Source organism: Crocuta crocuta, unplaced genomic scaffold (genome assembly GCF_008692635.1).
Source record: "Crocuta crocuta isolate KB4526 unplaced genomic scaffold, BGI_CrCroc_1.0 scaffold26, whole genome shotgun sequence".
In the NCBI taxonomy this organism is placed as follows: domain Eukaryota; kingdom Metazoa; phylum Chordata; class Mammalia; order Carnivora; family Hyaenidae; genus Crocuta; species Crocuta crocuta.
Window position 1 is genome coordinate 620,788 of NW_027532249.1, and position 19,983 is coordinate 640,770.

Here is a 19,983-nt window from a genome sequence, read left to right on the forward strand (position 1 = left end):
CACGGGCCGCACCAACCTCTGCAGGCTGCGTGCAAGGAGTGGGGACGTGTGGGCGCCGAGGCCGCGGGACCCCAAGGCTCAGCCGGGCGGGCGGGCAGAACACACGGCAGCGGGCTCGGGCCTCGTGGGGCGCGCGCCCACCGCCGGCCGGACGGGGAACTCCAAGTGCCGAGAGAAGGCTGGCTGGGGNCAGGCCGACTTGATCCGTGCGCCAGTTACCTCGCGGGCTACCAGGGCCCAATGGGCAGCGGGCTTTGGATACCAGTCCCAAGACACACAGTTGGGCTGCAGGACGCGTAGTGGAATCGATGAAGCCTAGCTGAGCCAGCCCGGCCCGGGCTCCTCCTGACCCCACGTAGTCATCCCCTTAAGGATTCTCCGTCCTTTATAAAGGGCAGTGGCTCCAAAATGGAAGGTCATCTGGATTCTTCCTGCTACAACCCTTTCTCTTTGAAGGACCTACAGCTGTCCTCCTCTGAAGGCCGTTCAGGACTTGAACTCTGCCCGAGTGGAGACAAAATGCATTTTGTCCTTCCGAAGTAATAGAATTGACAGCCAAGCAATTCGGGTACTGCCTTAGCATATGGCATTTTAACCCAATTTTATTAGAGTCGCCAAAATTAGATAATTCCCCTCTGCCCAAATTAAACCCCTGCAGACATACCAAAATATACTAACCTGGGGTTTCAAGCAGGATCTAATTAAATTAATTTTCAGTTTCTTATAATGTCAGAGAAGAGAATATTTTGAAAACTGTAAATAATTTGTCAGTAATATTTTAGTGAAGCGCTGTATTAATTCAGCTTTCTTTAAAGAACTCTCGGGTTCCTGGGTGGCTCAATCGGTTGAGCGTTCGGCTTCAGCTCGGGTCATGATCTCACGGTTACTGGGTTCGAGCCCCGAATCGGGCTCTGTGTTGACAGCTAGCTCAGAGCCTGGAGCCTGCCTTCGGATTCTGTGTCTCCCTCTCTCTCTGACCCTCCCCTGCTCTCACTGTCTCTCTCTGTCTCTCATAAATAAATAAAACATTAAAAAATTAAAAATATATTTTAAAATATACATATATATTTTTAAAACTCTCTGTTCTCCTCAACTTATCATGGTAATTGCTATGTAGAATTTGGTCATTTCTCATATGTAATATAGTAGGTACCATTAATTGTTCCAGGCCCCACATTAAGTAGATTGTCTTATTTAATACAGTAACTGGGAGAGCCAATACATTCCCACTTTACAGACAAGAAAGTTGAGGCTATAAAAGATTTTGGTAACTTGTCCCTGGACCACAAAGAGATGGGTTTAAGATTCCTAACTGGTTGGTTACATATAAAATTGGGAGTTGAACCATACTGCCACCTACCTACAGTAGCTTTGACATCCAGTTCAGTTAAGCTCAGCCCAGCAACAAGGGACTGCTAGTATCTGTTGTAGGCCAGGAACTGTGCTGGCCCCTGTAGAGAATGCCCAGGTCCCAGGCTAACAGAGGAGCATTTAGACTACAAGGACAACTTTAAATCTGGCTGCTGGGGTAAACTTTTATTAAATGAGCAGTGAACTAAGTGTTTAATACAGGTTATCTGAATCTGGCAAGCATATACTTACTAGTTTATATTTCATATGTACGAATGCATACCACGTTCATAGCAGCTCAGATGCTGTGGTGTTGGAGAAACTGTGTTCTTGCCCTCGTGGGGTAGTAAGAAAAATAAATAACTTTTTATTAAACGAGAAACTTCCCAGGGACAATGAAGAAGAAAATGGTTTTTTCTAAGACCACGAGCAATTTGTTCTTCTATTTCACTTGTGCATGACTTCCTTGTGTACAATTTAAACTTTTTAAATTGAAGAACTGAGTTTTAAAATCTTAACCTCAATTTTTATCATTTATGATGAATCAATTTATCTTGCATTGCCTTTTCTTGTCTTCTTTACTTTATAACTAGAATCTGCAGATCTCTACTTCTATTTCTATTTCTAGAAAATAGCCATGACAGGAAACTATCCCTGCATTTTCCACTTGGTCCTCCCTGTATTTGTTTTCCATCTCAGCTGTTCCTTCTCATACCCCTACACACACACACACACACACACACACACACACACACACATTATGGCAATGAGAGAGTCAGAGGCATTTAGATGTATGTTTGCTCTCTGTAAAATTCAACACAATCATATGTCAGCTTTACCCTCCCCATTAATAATCCATCATATTCCCTCCGAGGACCCAGACTGAAGCACAGGAGACCAGGACTTTGTTTTGCTCAAAATAGTGGATTATGTGTATTCCCAACACACAGAACTATGCCTGACCCTCACTAAGGATGCAAGAGCTATTTGGGGGAATGAATAGACCCTAGTATTGGGATAAACAAGTAAATAATATTGAAGTAAAATATCACTAAACTGGGCAGAAATCAACTAAAATTGGTTTCAAGTAATGGGATGTGAGAAAAATTCTTTCTCAGTATTAATCCATTACAGTTTACCTGGTGTCTATTATATACCAACAATATTTATTCCATAGAAAGTCAATTATCTAAGGAAATAAAAATAGAAAGGGCAAACATGAGTGTAGAGGCTGCTTTTAGGCAAAGAGCCATGGAATGTAGAAAGGGCCCACAGCTACCACACCTGGATGCATGCAGACAGGTCCATCAGGGACCCACCGCAAAATATCCATAAACCCTAACTAACCAATGGGCTGCTTACAACCAGGCACAGTTACCAAAAAAGGAAAAATTCCATACATCACCATACCTCCTCATCTTCTCCCTTTAAAAACAACCCCCATCCACTGCCTCTTTGCAGACAGCCTCTCCTGTACAGTCTAGCTCCCCAACACTCCTTCCCTTGCAGTGTATTCAATAAATTTCTATCTGCTTTGTTTTGCCTCAGGTGAATTCTTTCCACCCAGTCTGGGCCCCATCAGATCGGGAGAGACACCATATTTAGATACCACAATGAGCAGATGTTGAAAAAAAAGATTCTGAGGGCCCCAACTGACCACAAAATATATATGAATTGGAGAATATAATTTTGTTATTTGGATCTCATGCATAACATTTAGATGAAGCTTACAGGATCCAAAATGATCCTTCCTACTCTTTGTACTTTTTAATTTAAATAAGAAATGGAGAGGAGGAAGTGAGAAAGAGAAGCTTGCATTGCAGGTTCTTCTAGGGAAGTGAGAGTCCCAGTCTGGCTAAATACTTAGGCCCAGAACCCACGGATGAGCTCAGCTCCAGGAGACGAGGATCAGTCCCATATTTCTTAATGATGGCATAGGCACGTTTCATCATGTTACTACTCTGCACCGTCAAAATGTCTCAGAGTTCAGTCTGTAAACCAGAGATAATAAATCCTACCTCACGGGGTCTGTTGTGAGGTTCACGTCCCTATCCACATACATATTACTCTCTTTGGGATCTTGCTGTCCCCCCTGCTCCAGGACCCACAAATTTTACTCATCTATGGGTGGAGGTTTTATGGAGGAGAAAAAATAATTTTCCCTCAATCCTTCAAGGTTCTTGGCTAAGACACTTCTGTAATAAAAAGGCCGATTAACCGGAGAAAAAAACAAAAATTTAATAACATACCAACTCCACACCCTGCCCCCCGCCCCGATCCGTACATGGGCGAGACCCAGGAAAACTGAGTAACTCTCTGACATAGCCCAAACCCTGACCTTAAATAACATCTCCAGCTAAAGACAAAAGATGTTGGTAGGGGGAGTTATGGGATGAGACCTGGAAAAGCACAGTAAACAAGGGTAGGGATGTTATGTTGTTATGTATACTTAAGTCCTTGCATCTCCATTGAGAACAGTTTCTGGAGATTTAGAGTCAGCCTTTTCTTCCTAGTACGGAGAGGAGACACCCTTACAAATAGAGATTTCCCTTATACATGTAAATATCTCTTACAAAAGGGTACTTCTGCCTGGTTTTCAGAACTTCTCTCGTCTGTTGCCCTAAAAAAATAATCAGCCTAAAATAATTCTTATGCCAAAGCGGCATATTTTGGGGTTGTATATTCTGCTCCCCTTCACAAAAGACAGAAAGGAAAATGTTTTGCAGACAACTTCTGCTTTCAGCCTAGCTGCAATATTCTTCCTGGGAAAAACAAAAGCAGTATCTGCCCTTTCTCCTTGAAGAGAGGGGGATTAGGTAGAGGAAAATGAAAAATACAACAAGGAAAAAAAAAAGTAAATGATTACTTCACAGATGCTCCATCCAGACACATCTGTATATGATATTTATACATCAGTTAACAAAAATGATGGGAAAATAGAACATCTGGTTGGCTCAGTCAGTGGAGTATGTGACTCTTGATCTTGGGGTTGTTAAATTCAAGCCCAACATTGGGTGTAGAGATTACTTAAAAAATAAAATAAAAACTTTTTTAAAATGATGGAACAATTCCTGGGCAATGACCTGTGTATTTTCAAACCACTTATAACAATCAAAGTATAGTAAAATCTCCTTAATATGTAAAGGTGACAGCAGTTCACAGCTTCTGCCTCTTTTGGTGCCCAGGTGGCCTCAAGTAACCCACACCAGGGCAGAGCATCTTAAGGGCCTTCTGGATGTGATGTATGATCAAAAGCTGGGTGTAAAGTGGCCACTGTGGCCCCACCCTATTCCGTTGCTTTCCTGACACGTGGTCCAGGCAGCTCTCTACTAGGGTCTTCGTTGTGGAGTTCAACGCTTAGCACAGTATCTGGCCCAAAAATGTACTCCATAAATATTAGCTTCCTTTAGTCATTTTTATTGCCAGCAAAGACAGACGATCTGGTGACTTTGTACCTTGACAATTTAGCCATGCTGGAACCATGCTTTCCAGAATTCCCCTCCTATGGGGTTCTAGGTGTTGCAATAAATTTCTAGGCCCAATAGGGAGCCACTCTTGCCATGGGTGCCGCATCAGCAAATGGGAAACTTAAATAACTTTTGTGTCCCTGTAAATGCAGCACTTTATCCGAAATGCAGTATACCCAATCAGCCAGTCCCCAGATGCCAAGCCAACACTGAGCCTTCTCATCCCAAACAAGCCCATCAAGTATTTCCCAATACTTCAAAGAAGTATTGTCTCTTCCTTTTTTTTTATACTTAATCCTCTAAAAGCTTCTTGCCTTTGCCCCATTTTGCAGTTCTTCAAAAGGAAACTGTCCATTTCATGAAATGTTCAAGTTTTTTGTACCACCCAGATTGTCTTCTTTAATCTTTTTTAAAAATACAGATTAGGGGTGCTGTCAGACGAAGGGAAGCAGTGGCTGGTACCCCTGCAGGGTAGCATGGGGTGTAAAGCACTGTGAAGCCCATACATGTCCCTGACCTGCTCTCTCTTATTGTCCCCTTACCCTTGTCCTGTGTCAGGTGGCAGTGTGTGCGGTCCTTTGGTAGCCTCTTCTACAGGCTGCCTGTGTCGTTGAAGTTGAAGGGACAAAAGACAGACATGATTTGTTTGTCTTCATGGGCTCGAGGTTGTCTCTGTGTGTGCTAGTCTATTCTTCCTCTCCTCCGCTTCATGGTCGGCTTTCCTGCCCACCTGCCAGAATTGCCTGACCCAGATTCAGTGGCCTTCCATGGGCTTCTCATGAGTGCCTATAATAAATCCTGATTCTGTGTCACTTACAAAGAGTTTTATGATCTAACCCTGACTAAGAATCAGACACCCGTGTGTATCCCTATCTTAGCTAGTATTTGGTTGTTTGCAGAGAACATAACCTCCTCTATCTAGCTTTCTTTAAGGAAAGATCTTCCCCCTGAAAATAGGCAAAACACTTGAGAAGATATTTTATCAAAGAAGATACTAAATAACCACTAAACCTGTAACTCAACTCATTAGGGAAATGGTAAGTAAAACCATAATGAAATAGAACACCCACTGGAATGGCAAAAATTAAAAAGATTGACATTTTTAAATGTTCACAAGGACGGACACAACTAGATCTCGCTTGCATATGCCACAATTCCACTCCCCAGAGAGCACAGCAAAAATGTGTGCTGATGTCCACCAAAAGGTAAGTACAAGAATGTTCATACCAGTTTATTCATTAATATTAAAAAGAAAGAACTGGAAACAATCCAAATGTCCGTCAGTGCATAAAGAATAAATGAATTGTGGTACACTCATAGAATGGGAGAGCCCACAGCAGTTTCAAAAACGGAAAACTGCTGGCACACAACATAGATGAATGCCACAGAAATTTATCTGAGTGGCAGAAGGTAAGTACAAAAGAATACTAATGTGTGGTTTGGTTTATGTAAAGCTCCTAAACAGCAGAAGCTAAATGACAGTGATAGAAGTTAGGATAGTGGTTCCCTCTGGGTGGTATTAAGCGGGAATAGCCAAAATAGAACCTTCTGGAGGGTGGGGAGTAGAAAGTGTTCTATATTTTGATCTGGGTATGGTTGCAGGGGTGTATGCATGTATAAAAATTCATTAACTGTGCAGTTTAAATCAGTGTATTTGGTATATGTGCTATGCACTGAAATGGAAAGTTTTGAAAAGGGGGGTTTAGTGGATATAAGAGGCCTTTTGTCAGGTGGGTCACTCAGTAGCAAGACCACCTCTCTCAGACAGGGGCAGCATCAGAGAGGACCTATGTCCACTCTACTATCCCCACAAACACCTCACAGACCTTCCCCCTGCCATACAGAAGGTCTGGACTCACTTCTCCTGACTGAATGTCTAGCTGGTGCTGAGGAAAACCTGAGGCCCATCCACCCATAAGACATGTTAACATGTAACATGGGCATGAAGACAAGAGCCTGTACCTGATAGCATATTTCCATCAATAAGGCAATGCCCCATGGAAGCTTCTATGATGTTCTTTTAACCTGTTCTACTTGGAGAGCCGGGAACATACCACAGGACTTGAGGTCTGGATTATGGACCCCATCCTCAGGGGGTTCTCTGCTCTGTCCACTTCAACCCATCAGGCTCAAGAACTAGGCATTCTGTTTAATTTCAGTTCAAATCATAAATTGGCTGTCTGTTACATAGCAATGATTTCATGAAATATTAAAAGTATAAAATATAAAGTGCTACATAAAAAATATATATGTGGATATATGTCAACACAGCTAAGATATATGTAGGTTCACATTCTGATATATGTGTATGTGTATATTAATGTTGCTATTATTGCATCCGTATCCATAACACACATACATACACACGTTCTGAATCTACACATCTGTATACTCTCTTTAGTACATTTTTCCTTAAGTGCCATCCCGTCTTTTTTCTTGTGTAGGAAGTATGAATCCCAGTCCACAAACCCAGATGTGCAATAATATAATTTTATTTTCTATGACTCAGTATAATTTCTGACCCTAAGATTCCATTCTGCACAGCTGGTGAGAAACTTAACCTCAGCCCTTGGGGCTGCCCTCTCTCCGAATTTTGGCAGCGCACTTGGGTATTTGGGAATGGTGGGACTGGGAGGCCACAAATGTTTCTTCTGTGCCATCTATTGTTGCCATTTGCATGGCCATCTGAGATGTAGCAGCTTACCACTCCTGTCCCTTGGACACAGATGTCTCTCTTCCTCCTGCCTACGATTCCATTTGCTTCTAGAAGCTCTTTGATTCTATCCTAGAAGTGCTTTGTCTTCTTCTTTTTACCTCTCTAGGCATTTTGAAAATCAGAAGCCAGAAAAACTCAGGCTTCCTGAGTTTTCAACCTACCATGTGTCTTGCTAATCCATCGAAGTACAAGGCAAGTTACCTGCTTGAATGGAGGAGAAGGGAAAGAAGAATATGGTAACATGTTTGTTAAATATGCAGCGGTGCCAGAACAACCCTCCCCGCCACACATACACAATGCCCCTCTGTGCCTAGGTGGAACCTGTGAATAGGATGATGTGGTGTCTTTGGTATTGAGTTACTTTATACTTTCAGATAGGGAAGGTTGTCCAGGGGTACCCAAAACCAATCACATGAACCGTTGAAAAGCAGCTTCCTCTTGCTGGAGGCAGAAAAGGAAGGCAGAGATTCAAAGCATTGAGAGGCATTCCATGGCTCGCCTGGGTGGCTCAGGTGGTTAAGCAGCCAACTCTTGACCTGGGCTCGGGTCATGATCTCAGGGTTCGTGGGATGGAACCCCACATCAGGCTCTGCACTGGCAGTTCCCTCTGCTTCTCCTCCATTCCTGTGTGTGTGCACTCACTCTCACTCTCGCTCGCTCTATCTCCAAAGAAACATAAAAAAAAAAAAGGCATTGCAAGCTATTCCAAGTGAGGGAGCATCTCCAATGTCACCTTTGAAGATGGAGAGGGCCACATGGTAGGGGATATGGGAGACCTCTGGAAGTGGAGAGGACCCCCTGCTGATAGCCAGCTAGAACATGGGTCCTACAGCCACAGGAAGGGAATTCTGCCTCAATCATGTGAGCTTGGAAGAGTTTCTCAAGTCTCAGGTAAGACCCCACCCAGCTAATACCTTAATTGCCTCAGATGAGACTCTGAGTGGAAAACCAGCTACACCATGCCTGGAATTCTGACCAGCAAGCTTATCAGTGGGTATTGTTTTAAGTCACCAAATTTGTGGTAATTTGGTACTTGGCAACTTTAAACTAATACAGTAAGTTAAAATATTAAAATGCTGTCCAACGAAATGTATTTTGTCCCGCCTGGTCCTGCCCCCTGTTAACAAGCATTTCTCAAAGGGAAAAGAAAGATGGTTGAAGGAGCTGAGTATATAGCCTATCAAACACCAAGCTCTTACAGAGACTAAACCGGCTTCTGGAACAGCTCTGGCTAACTGCCAGAGCCCCAGGACATTTCTGCTCAGGGACAGAGCCAGATTCAGATGTACAGACAAGCTGAGGACTGATGCAGAAAGCAATATTTTAAAATCTCACCATTTCAGGGCAGGTGGGTAGCTCAGTCAGTTAAGTGTCCGACTTTGGCTCAGGTCATGAACTTGCAGTTCGTGAGTTCAAGCCCCAGCTCAGAGCCTGGAGCCTGCTTCGGATTCTGTGTCTCCCTCTCTCTCTCTGCCCCTCCCCCACTCACACTCTGTCTCTCGCTCTCTCAAAAATAAATAGGCATTAAAATTTTTTTAAATAATAAATATATAAATAAAATAAAATCTCACTATTTCAGGGGCGCCTGGCTGGTTCTGTTGGTAGAGCATTTGACTCTTGATCTCAGGGTTGTCATTTCAAATCCTTCATTGGGCATAGAGCTTACTTAAATAAAACAAAAATGGGGGCACCTAGGTGGGTCAGTCGGTTAAGTGACTGTCTTGATTTCGGCTCAGGTCATAATCTTGTGGCTCATGAGATCGAGCACCAATTTGGGCTCTGCACTGGCAGTGCAGCAGAGCCTACTTGAGATTCTCTCTCCCTTGCTCTCTGCCCCTCACCCCCTCCAAATAACTAAATAAACATTTAAAAAATGTTAAGAAATATGAAAAATAAATAAAAATCCCATAATTCCATTTAAGACCCTTATAAAAAGGAGAAAACATCATCAGGAAACCCAGCTCTGCCATTGGCTAGCTGTACAGATGTGAGCACATTACTTTACCTCTCTAAGCTACAATGCCTCCTTTAGAAAATGAGAGACACAGACTAGATGATCTCAGAGGTCCCTTAAGACCTTTCACGCTTTCATTCAACAAATATTGGTTGAAGTCCTACTATGTGCCAGGCCCTGAGCCAGACACTGGGACTGCAGCTATGAATCAAAGTCTATTCTCACTGTACTCAAATTTTGCACAGGTGTATTTGACAGTTCAGGAAAAAGAGGGCTCCTATTTAAAAACAAAACAAGGGGCGCCTGGGTGGCTTAGTCGGGTGAGCGTCCGACTTTCGCTTAGGTCATGATCTTGCAGTTCNCAACTGATATCTGTGAATTCATCTTAGCGGCCAGGTGCAAATAGCCTACAACTAAGCATCTAAAACCTCAAAGTTCTTTTTCGACAGGGTTCTTTTGATGGCAAATGATAAGACGTTTGAAAAAAGGAAAGTTACACTGAAAATGGAATTTTGGACTCACTTTAGCTGTGAATTTCAAGTGTTAGATGAAGTTTTAGGCAGGTCTGAAGCCAGGTCTTCAAGGAAAATGTCACAGTTCCGTCTGTCTCTCTCCATACCACACTCCCTCTGTATGCTTCAGTTGGGGCTGATTCTCAGTTGAGGCATCCCCATAGGGTAGCAGTGGCTCCCAGTTGCTGCAGCATACCATCTTGTCGGCAGTTTCACAGCCCCAGTGAAAAAGTACATCTGTCCCAAGGTCCTGGGAGAACTCTAGCCTAGGTGACCACATGTTCACTCAAGATCCAATTAACAAAACAGGAAAATGGAGTGCACTAGTTGGTCAGGGCTAAGTTTGGCATTCACCCTTGTGTGATGGGCTCCATAGAGAAAAGAGTGTTTCTAAGACCAAATGAAGGCAGAAGGAACACTGCTTAGTCAAGAATAATAAATAGCCTGGATGGCTCAGTAGGTTAAGTGTCCAGCTCTTGATTTTGGCTCAGGTCATGATCTCACTGTCCCTGAGATTGAGCCCCAAGTTGGGCTCTGAGCTGAGCGTGGAGCCTGCTTAGGATTCTCTCTCCCTCTCTCTGTGCCCCTTGCCTACTCAACATGTGCTCTCTCTCTCTCTCAAAAAGAGCCAGTAAATATTCACTCCAGCCACCCCAGCCATATTTAAATCTTGGCCACTCCCTGCACCCACCCCAGGCAAGGAATCAGCACCAAGCCCAGCGTCTGTGCAGAGCAGTAACAGCCCCCTCAACATGGATGCTACTGCATGCTGCTTTGTAACCTGCTTTGTTTCACTTCACATTATAGTATAAACATTTCCACAACTCATCAAGACTTCTTTATGACATTTTTTACAATACTGGTTACTATTTCATGGGTGTACCATAATTTGTCTAACTACTTCTCTATTGTTAGCTATCATGTTTCTTTTTTTGGTGTGTGTCTGTAAATAATATACACCAATATGAATATGTTTTACACCTTTTTTCAGAATTTCTGATTATTTCTTTAGAAGGGGTTCTTAGAAGTTGAATAAGTGTGTCCAAGAGTATTTCAAAGTTCTTCTTGATGCATCTTACCAAATCGTTTTCCAGAAGGATCATACCAATTTACATACCTATGGGGACAGTGGTAAGTGGTAACTTCAATCTGAAAACAACACCACAACATATAAATAAGGTCTTAGCTAGCTCTGAGACTGAAACTTTCAGTAAATTATATGCCTGCAGATAGTGGCTAGCCATGTCCAGATTAAATCTGGGGGACTGTGAGCGAGGGATTTCTTGGATTTCTCGTAGTTGGCAAAGTTTGCATCAGCCACCCCAGCATCACAGTCCTGTCCCTTGTGTCGTCCTCCCCACATGCCTCACCCCCTCACCCGTTTCCCCACCCCTGCCCTTTCTAGAAAAAGCACTAACAACATCATTCACACTAAATGGCTGTAAGGTGTAATCCAAGGAGATTAATTAACACGAAACAAAGTTAAATAAATTAATTCCTCATTATGACCTTTCAGGCATCAGTAAGCTGATTGGAAATGTTCTTGGATAAACCTCCTAATGTCCCTGTAATCATACAGAGTAAGCAGCTGCCTTTCCAAACCAGCCTTAAAACTCATCTTAGTCCTATATATGCTCAAGGACCCAGTGAACTGTAGGCTGAGTGGGTGATGTGTCAATGGCCAACAGTGTATTATTTATAGTATATCAAAGTATCAGCGGAACATCCAAGTAAATGCTGGAAATTCTGATAATAATCTTTGTTGTACCAGATGAAGAAATAGGCCAATTCTGTTAAAATAATTCCGTGCCAATTACTGTTTATTGAGCACATGTGATCACACAGGCACCATGCCAAGAAGTTACATGTTTATTTCATCCTTAAAAGCAAACCTTGGGTCTCACATATATGAAATGATGAGCACACATCATACAACCACTATATCTGGCATCTGAATCCCAGACCCATGTCTTTCTGCCACATTTCCGCATCTTGAAATCTGCTGCCAGAGTGTCTGCCTGTCCCCGCCTCTCTAACATTAAAATATCATATGTGGAGACACATGTCCTCCTACATGTGTAGCATGATGATATTAAATGAAAAAAATGGTTGAAGCTAATAAAATTGTTTTAAATTAATGAAGCCACTATAGTGAAATTATAGTGAAGCCACTCTATACATGGTTTAATATTGCTCATTCATAATGAGCAAAGTTTCTAACTCTTGATTACTGCTGGGAACAAGAGCATCTTCCTCTGAACAGCATCATGTCAGAGTCAAGGCTGCAAATCCAGTCCTCTTTTAGAGTTATTTGCCCTGCCTGTCTTTGTCCCTATACCTAGTGGTGGACATGGCCAGAGTCTGGTGATTATAAACATGTGAGGATGCTGCTGTCAATAGGCTCCCTTCAATCCCACCCCTTTCAGAGGGCTTCACATATCCCACTTTCCCTGGGGGCTCGCCCTCCACCTTCTTCCCCTTACCCCCTCCTGTCACAATCACTACCACTGTTTCACACTTTTCCTCAGCTATGTCAAGGGGAAAAGTTTGAAGACCAACAGTAATATTAAAAATACCTAAACTTGGGTCACTTGGGTGGCTCAGTTGGTTAAGATCTGACTTCGGCTCAGGTCATGATTGCACAGTTCATGAGTTCAAGCCCCGTATCCGGCTCACTACTGTCAGTGCAGCACCTGCTTCAGATCCTTTGTCCCCTCTCTCCACTCATGTCCCCCCCACCCAAAAAAATAAATAAACATTTTTAAAAAGTTTTAAAAGTTCCTAAACTGTGTAAATATTTCATCTTTTTTTATGGCTACTCATTCTATCACTTTTTCCATCCAGCAAACTTTGCACCTACCTCCTATGAACTGAAGTCAAACCTTTCAAGACGTGTCTCGTTAGAACTTCATTACTTTAAAAGGTAGAATTTGGAAGATTTCACACAAAATGTTTACATTTCTGCCTCTCCTGGAAAATGAGAAAATCTAAGCCCTCAGCCCTGCATCCCCACCAGGTAACCTGGAGTTGACATCAGTGCCCTGTGGGTGGGCGTGGGTGGGTGTCCTCACACATTCTCCTCCTCGGTTTTGAAGGGGGGAGTGATATGGCATGATTCCATTTTAAAAAGTTTACCCTGCCTAGATGATGGGCTTGGTTTGGATAGACTCTCGGGTGGATGCACCCAGAATCTGATTGCTTTTCACTACCCTGCCGCCTTCCTAGTATGAGTCACCAGTCTTTCCCACCCAGACAATTAAGCAGCCCCCTAACTTCCCTGCTCTGTGGTCTCTTTTCACAGGCAACCTGAATGGTACCTAATGAGAATGTACTCAAAACCTCCAATGGCTCTTATCTCACTTGGAATCCAAACCAAAGTCTTTCCCAGAGTCTACATAGTCTCTGTTTACCTCTCTGGCCTCTCCTCCCACCTTCTCCTATGCTCCAGCACATTCCGGCCTCCCTGTAGCTCCCCACCAAGCCAAATGCTCTCCTCCTACCCTTCACCTCTGCATGCACTGTTCCAGTCTTGCTGTCCTCTTGTGCTAGAGCTCAGGTGGCCAACAACTTCCCAACCCTGGCTGTCTGCTTCTGTTGCCTCATTCCCCTGACAGCTGAGATCGAACAGGATCCCATATCACTCCTGTCCTTCATCATTGCTCCACCCCTCTGTTCTGTTTCATTCTTCACACGTCACTAGCTAACAGAAGGTCTGTTTGATATCCGTCTCTGCCCTTGGCAAAATCTGCACTATGAGTCTACTGCTGTGCCACAAACCCCAACACGGATGCAGCACATGGGCGTGTGCAGCAACTACTGTGGAAGGAGTGGCTGAGAAATGGTCCACAGCAGGGCTGTCTTGTGAGGCCAAAGGCAGGATCATGGGAATGTGACCAAGGGAGTGTGGTGGACATGCAGCAAGGAGGAATATCTGGTAACTATCCAGGATGACAGTGGTAATGGGCCACAGAAAGCATCAGAGTGCCCTCCAGGCATCTGATTTGGACAGCCACGTGGAAGATCGTAGTGTTTCACCCAGAAGGATCACCAGGAGCTATCAGGCTGGAGGAGGAAGCTGTGAATTTTGGTTTAGACATTGGACATTGTGTGGGAAGTACCAGATATAAAGATGTCAGAGACGGACTTTCTACAGTCACTCTGAGATCTATCTGTTTAGTACAAGGGACATGAGAATCCATGTGCAGAGGAGTCACACAGAGGAAGGATGCTCTGGACTTGGGCTGGTAGCCTCTTTATTCTGTAAGCAGCAGCTGGCAGCAAAGAATGAGGAACACTATCCAAAGGGACTCTCCACACCTAGTAAACCTATTACCTACAGGCTATGCTAAAATCAGGGTAGGACAAGGGGCTCCAAGAAACAGCTGACTGACTCATTGATACAACTGTGTCCTTTAATAAAGACTTACTTTCTTTAAAATCTGGGGGCAGGCACCTGGGTGGCTCAGTCAGTTATGAGTCCGACTTCGGCTCAGGTCATGATCTCACAGTTTATGAGTTCAAGCCCCGCATTGGGCTCTGTGCTGACAGCTTGGAGCCTGGAGCCTGCTTCAGATTCTGTGTCACCTTCTCTCTCTGCCCCTTCCCCACTTGTGCTCTGTCTCTCTCTGTCTCTCAAAAATAAATAAATGTAAATAAAAAGTTATTTAAAAAATCTGGGGGCATGAATTTTTGACAGAAATCAGTTCAAAACCTTTATATAACCACTGCAGCTTAATGGCAGGGGCAGCATTATGGGATTTGGAAAGTGATATAAAAGCAGGGAGAATGAAGCCCCCCAGCTGTCAGGACAGCTTAATGGAGACATTGATATTTGGCTGCCTGGGAATTCTAGAGCCTTCTAGAAAATTTAGCACAGTGGAACTAGAAAGATATTCTTTCACACAGTCCTGGGGATTTGTTGCCGTAGATGTAGAAAGAGATTAAAAATGAAAGTAAAGCACTGGCTCACAAAGCAGTCTTGGGAGTGAAGTAAACGGCTAGAGTCCAGACACATGGTTGACATGAAAGACTAAACACAGAAGGTGACACAGGTACGGGCAAATTACCCCCCTACCACCAATGAAATCAGGATTCTAGTAACTAGGGACTTGTTTACAGTATAAAATAACTGATAGATTCCTCCTCAATTAAGAAGGAGGAGAGAGAGAGAGAGGAAGACGAAAAAAGCTTCATATTTTCAGAGAGTAAATCCTTCCCATAGACCACAAAAGGGAGACCAATTACAGGAAAATTTCATTTTAATGGGCACTTGGATGAATATTATTACTGTTGACTGTGAGTAATTCTGTTTTAGTATGTGTGAGTTAAAACCTCTGCTTTTTCAGACAAGAGTACTTTCTGCCAATGAGCTGTGACTTGTAGCTGTGTGATTTGTGTAAATGTGTTGTAATTAATTGAGCTTTAAAAATTGACTTTGAGGGTCTGAAGGTCTTGGAAATGGATGCTAGCTTGGAAAAAGTCACCTTCTAAGAAGGTGATAAAAGATATTTAACTGACACGAAGCTCTTCTAAATTTATTTTGGTGGAGGCAATTTAAAAAGAATCTGTGCATGTTTAAAAAAAAACAGGATTTAATTTAAAAACATTTTAGCATTAGAACAAAATAAAGACTGGCTTGGAAAGTTAGAGTTGAGTGAGAAACATCAGCATGAACTCATGTATTTTAAAGGGATTCTAATTCTATCACTAACAGTGTAACTGGGCAGCCCCGCCCCCCCAGGGCGTAATAACAGTTTACAGCCTATGCTCACAGAGAGCCCCAAGGCCTACATCTTGGTCTCTATTACCTTCCCCACAAATAAGGCTCAAAAATAATGGAAAGATCATTAAATTTGTGTTAAGAATGGGAAAAATCAAGATGGGCCCAAGATACTTGATAGTTGCCAGAGAATATTTTCCAAACTGCTTTGAGATATTGCTAAATAATACAAAGAACCCATACTGACCATACTGCGTTGCTTTTTCAAAAAGAAAGTACCTATTATAGTCAGCTGAAGCATGTTAAGCTGTGAAAAGCCATGAGACTGTAATAAATCTAAAGGAAACAAAAAGTAAAGGTTAATCTATCCAAATTGTGTAAGTCATATACTCAAGCTCTGATCACCTAAGTTGACAATCTTAAATCATATTCTAGAATATAGGGGCACCTGGCCGGTTCAGTCCGTAGAGCATGCGACCCTTGATCTCAGGGTCATGGACTCAAGCCCCATGATGGGGGTACAGATTACTTCTTTAAAAAAGAATACAGGGGTGCCTGGGTGGCTCATTCGGTTAACAACTGACTCTTGGTTTTGGCTCAGGTCATGATCTCATGGTTCATGAGTTTGAGCCCCACGTCAGGCTTCATGCTGATGGTGTGGAGCCTGCTTGGAATTCTCTCTCCCTCTCTCTGCCCCTCCCTTGCTCACTCTCTCTCTCTCTCTATTTCAAAATAAATAAATAAATGTAAAAAAAATTTTTTAAGATTATAAAGGTATGATTATGGTAAACTTAAAAAATAACCATTGTTTATGTCTGTTGTTAATCTTAAGGTAAAGTGAATTAAAATATATGTTGACAATGTAGGCATGCAGTTATCCAAAAATTAAGGCTAGCACAAGTGTACAAAATGGCAGCTAAATCAAATTTTTATAAACAATTTTGAAAACTGAACTCCAGTAATCATGCTCTCTGGTATTTACCCAGTGTGCATACATATTTATAGCACTTTATTTATAAGTGCCCAAATTTGGAAGAAACCAAGATTTCCCTCAGTAGGTGAATAAATAAATGAACTGTGATACACCCAAATAATGGAACATTATTTAGTAATTAAATACAAAGACCTATAAAGCCATGAAAAGACATGGCAGAACCCCAAATGCATATTGTTAACTAAAAAAAAGCAAATCTGGAAAGGCTACATACAATATGATTCCAACTATCTGACATTCTGGAAAAAGCAAAAAAAGTACAAAAAATCTATGGTTGTCAGTAGCTCAGGGGAGAGAGGGATGAATAGGTAGAGTATGGGGGATTTTTAGGGCAGTGAAACTATTCTATATGAATAGACTCTTTAATGGTTGATATGTGTCATCATACATTTGTCAAAGCCCACAGAATGTACAACACCAAGAGTGAGCCTTAATGCAAATTATGGACTTTAGTTAATAAGTAAGTATCAATATCGACGCACCAATATTGTATGGGGGCCCTGGGTGGCTCAGTCATTTGGGCATCTGACTCTTGATTTCAGGTTAGGTCATGATCGCATGGTATTTAAAATCGAGCCCAGAGTTGGGCTCTGTGCTGAGAGCATGAAGCTTGCTTAGGATTTGTTCTCTCCTTCTCTCTCTCTACCTTTCCCCTACTCATTCTTTCTCCCTCCCTCTCTCTTTCTCTCTCTCAAAAATAAATAAATAAACATTTTTAAATGTTTACTTATTTTTGAGAGAGAGACAGAGAGACAGAGCACCAGCAGGGAAGGGGCAGAGAGAGAGGGAGACAGAGAAACAGGCTCCGGGCTCTGAGCTGTCAGCATAGATCCCTGACATGGGGGGCTCGAACTCACAAATTGTGAGACCATGACCTGAGCTGAAGTCAGATGCTTAACCAACTGAGCTACCCAGGCTCCCCAACATTTTTTTTTAAAGTTTCAAAGAAAGAAGCACTACTGTATCATAATAACACAAGATATCAATAATAAAAGAAATAGGGGAGAGAAGGTGAAAAAAATATATGAGAATCTACTATACTTCCCACTCAATTTTTCTGTAAATCCAAGATTGCACAAAAAATGAAGTTTATTAGTCAAAATAAAACTGCTAGTTTCTTATCTACCCACTTCATAAAATGGAGTCTCCAACAGGAGAATAAGCCAGTATCTTTGTTACCAGACACAGCTAGAAATCAAGGTTGATTCAACAACACAGGTTTATCTATGCATCACAGGTGTAATAGACTCAAGAGATGGGTATCATAGCAATGTCTAAGCTAAACCCAGGTATGTGTCCAATAAAATCAACACTTTTAATAGCTATTTTATGTTGGGCTCTTTATTTATATTGCCATATTTGTTGATTCAATTATCAAATTCAACCTCTTACAAAGTTAACAGTACATATACTTAAAAAACTAGTTTGTAGGACAAGGGACTTGGGCTTCCAGTTAAGCATGGTAGATTAGCCTTGTACTTATTGCTCCCCCTTCCAAAGTGCTGCTGAAGTGATAATAAAAGATTAGAAAAAAGTGCAAACCTACGAGATTTGAAAAAATGGGAGAAGAGACAGTTTAGTGCATCTCAGTGGATTTTTGGAGAATAGAAAGAAGATGAAGCTTAGAAGAACACCACAGAGGTGGGTAGATCACTCAGTGAGTTAACACAAAACGTGTGAGGAATGGTAAGGGGACAGGGAATGGGTAGGTGTGGGGCTGGGACAGGAACAGGTGTAGAGAGTGAGTTAACTACTGAGTCCCCTTTCCCACCTTGAGCAGCCAAGGGACCTTCCTCCTCCAGCTCCCTCCTTAAAGGCCAAGGGTTATTCTCCAGATGTGTCATACCCCATGTGTGGGCACTAGACTAGAGACAATAGGTGAAGCAAGGAAGCATGGTGATAAAGGCAGAGAGATGAAGTGCCCAACTGTGCGGCCCTCTGACACTTCTTTTTGACTTGTTCTCTCTGACCTGTATTTTTTAATACAATTTATTGTCAAGTTAGCTAACATACAGTGTATACAGTGGCTTTGGGGGTAGATTTCCATGATTCATTGCTTACATACAACACCCAGAGGTCATCCCAACAAGTGTCCTCCTCAATGCCATCATCCATTTTCCTCTCTCCCCTACCCCTCATCAACCCTCAGTTTGTTCTCTGTATTTAAGAGTCTCTTATGGTTTGCTTTGCTCTATGTTTGAAACTATTTTTCCCCTTCCCTTTCCCCATGGTCTTCTGTTAAGTTTCTCAAGTTCCACATATTAGTGAAAACATATCTGTCTTTCTCTAACTTATTTCACTTAACATAATACCCTCCAGTTCCATCCACGTTGTTGCAAGTGGCAGGATTTCATTCTGTCTCATTGCTAAGTAGTATTCCATTGTGTATATAAATCACATCTTCTTTATCCATTCATCAGCTGATGGACATTTGGGCTCTAAAAACTGAATAAAACTAAAAGGCAGCTGATGGAATGGGAGAAGATATTTGCCAAAGACATATTGGATAAAGGGTTAGTATCCAAAATCTATAAAGAACTTACCAAACTCAACACCCCAAAAAACAAATGATCAAGTGAAGAAATGGGGAGAACACATGAATAGACATGTTTCCAGAGAAGACTTCCAGATGGCCAACAGACACATGAAGCGATGCTCAACATCACTAATATCCAGGGAAATACGAATCAAAACCACACTGAGATAACCGCCTCATACCAGTCAGAGTGCCTTAAATGAACAACTCAGGAAACCACAGATGCTGGCGAGCATGTGGAGATCGGGAACCCTCTTACACTGTTCGTGGGAATACAAACTGGTGCAGCTGCTCTGGAAAACAGTGAGGAGGTTCCTCAAAAAGTTGAAAACAGAATTACTCTATGACCCAGCAATAGCACTACTACGGAATTTATCCAAAGGATACAGGAGTGCTGATGCATAGGGGCACTTGTACCCCAGTGTTTATAGCAGCGCTTTCAACAATAGCCAAATTATGGAAAGAAATGTATATTGAAAGTACAGGTGACACTTGAAGAAAACTGAAATAGGATAACGGGACAGAAGGCAGTACTCTGCTTTTGAAGAGGGTGTCAGAGGGTGTGACACAGAAGCAGAGACTTGAATGAAATGAAGGCCCCACCAGGGAGTTGACATAAGAGTTCCAGGCACCAAGTACCAAGGCCATGAGACAAATGCATGCATGGCTTGCTAGATGAACACCAAGGAGGCCAGTGGGTGCTTGGCATGCAGTGGATGATGTGGGAGAGATCCC

At 42.5% G+C, this 19,983-nt stretch overlaps 1 protein-coding gene across 1 annotated transcript in view; it reads right to left on the reverse strand.

Moving 5' to 3' along the window:
- LDLRAD4 (low density lipoprotein receptor class A domain containing 4) overlaps positions 1 to 34 on the reverse strand; it is a 433,421-nt gene extending 433,387 nt beyond the window's left edge. Inside the window, exon 1 of the mRNA XM_077778111.1 lies at positions 17 to 34. The gene's annotated coding sequence lies outside the window, so the exon portion shown is untranslated. The remainder of the gene's footprint in view (positions 1 to 16) is intronic.
- Positions 35 to 19,983: the final 19,949 nt, after the last annotated feature.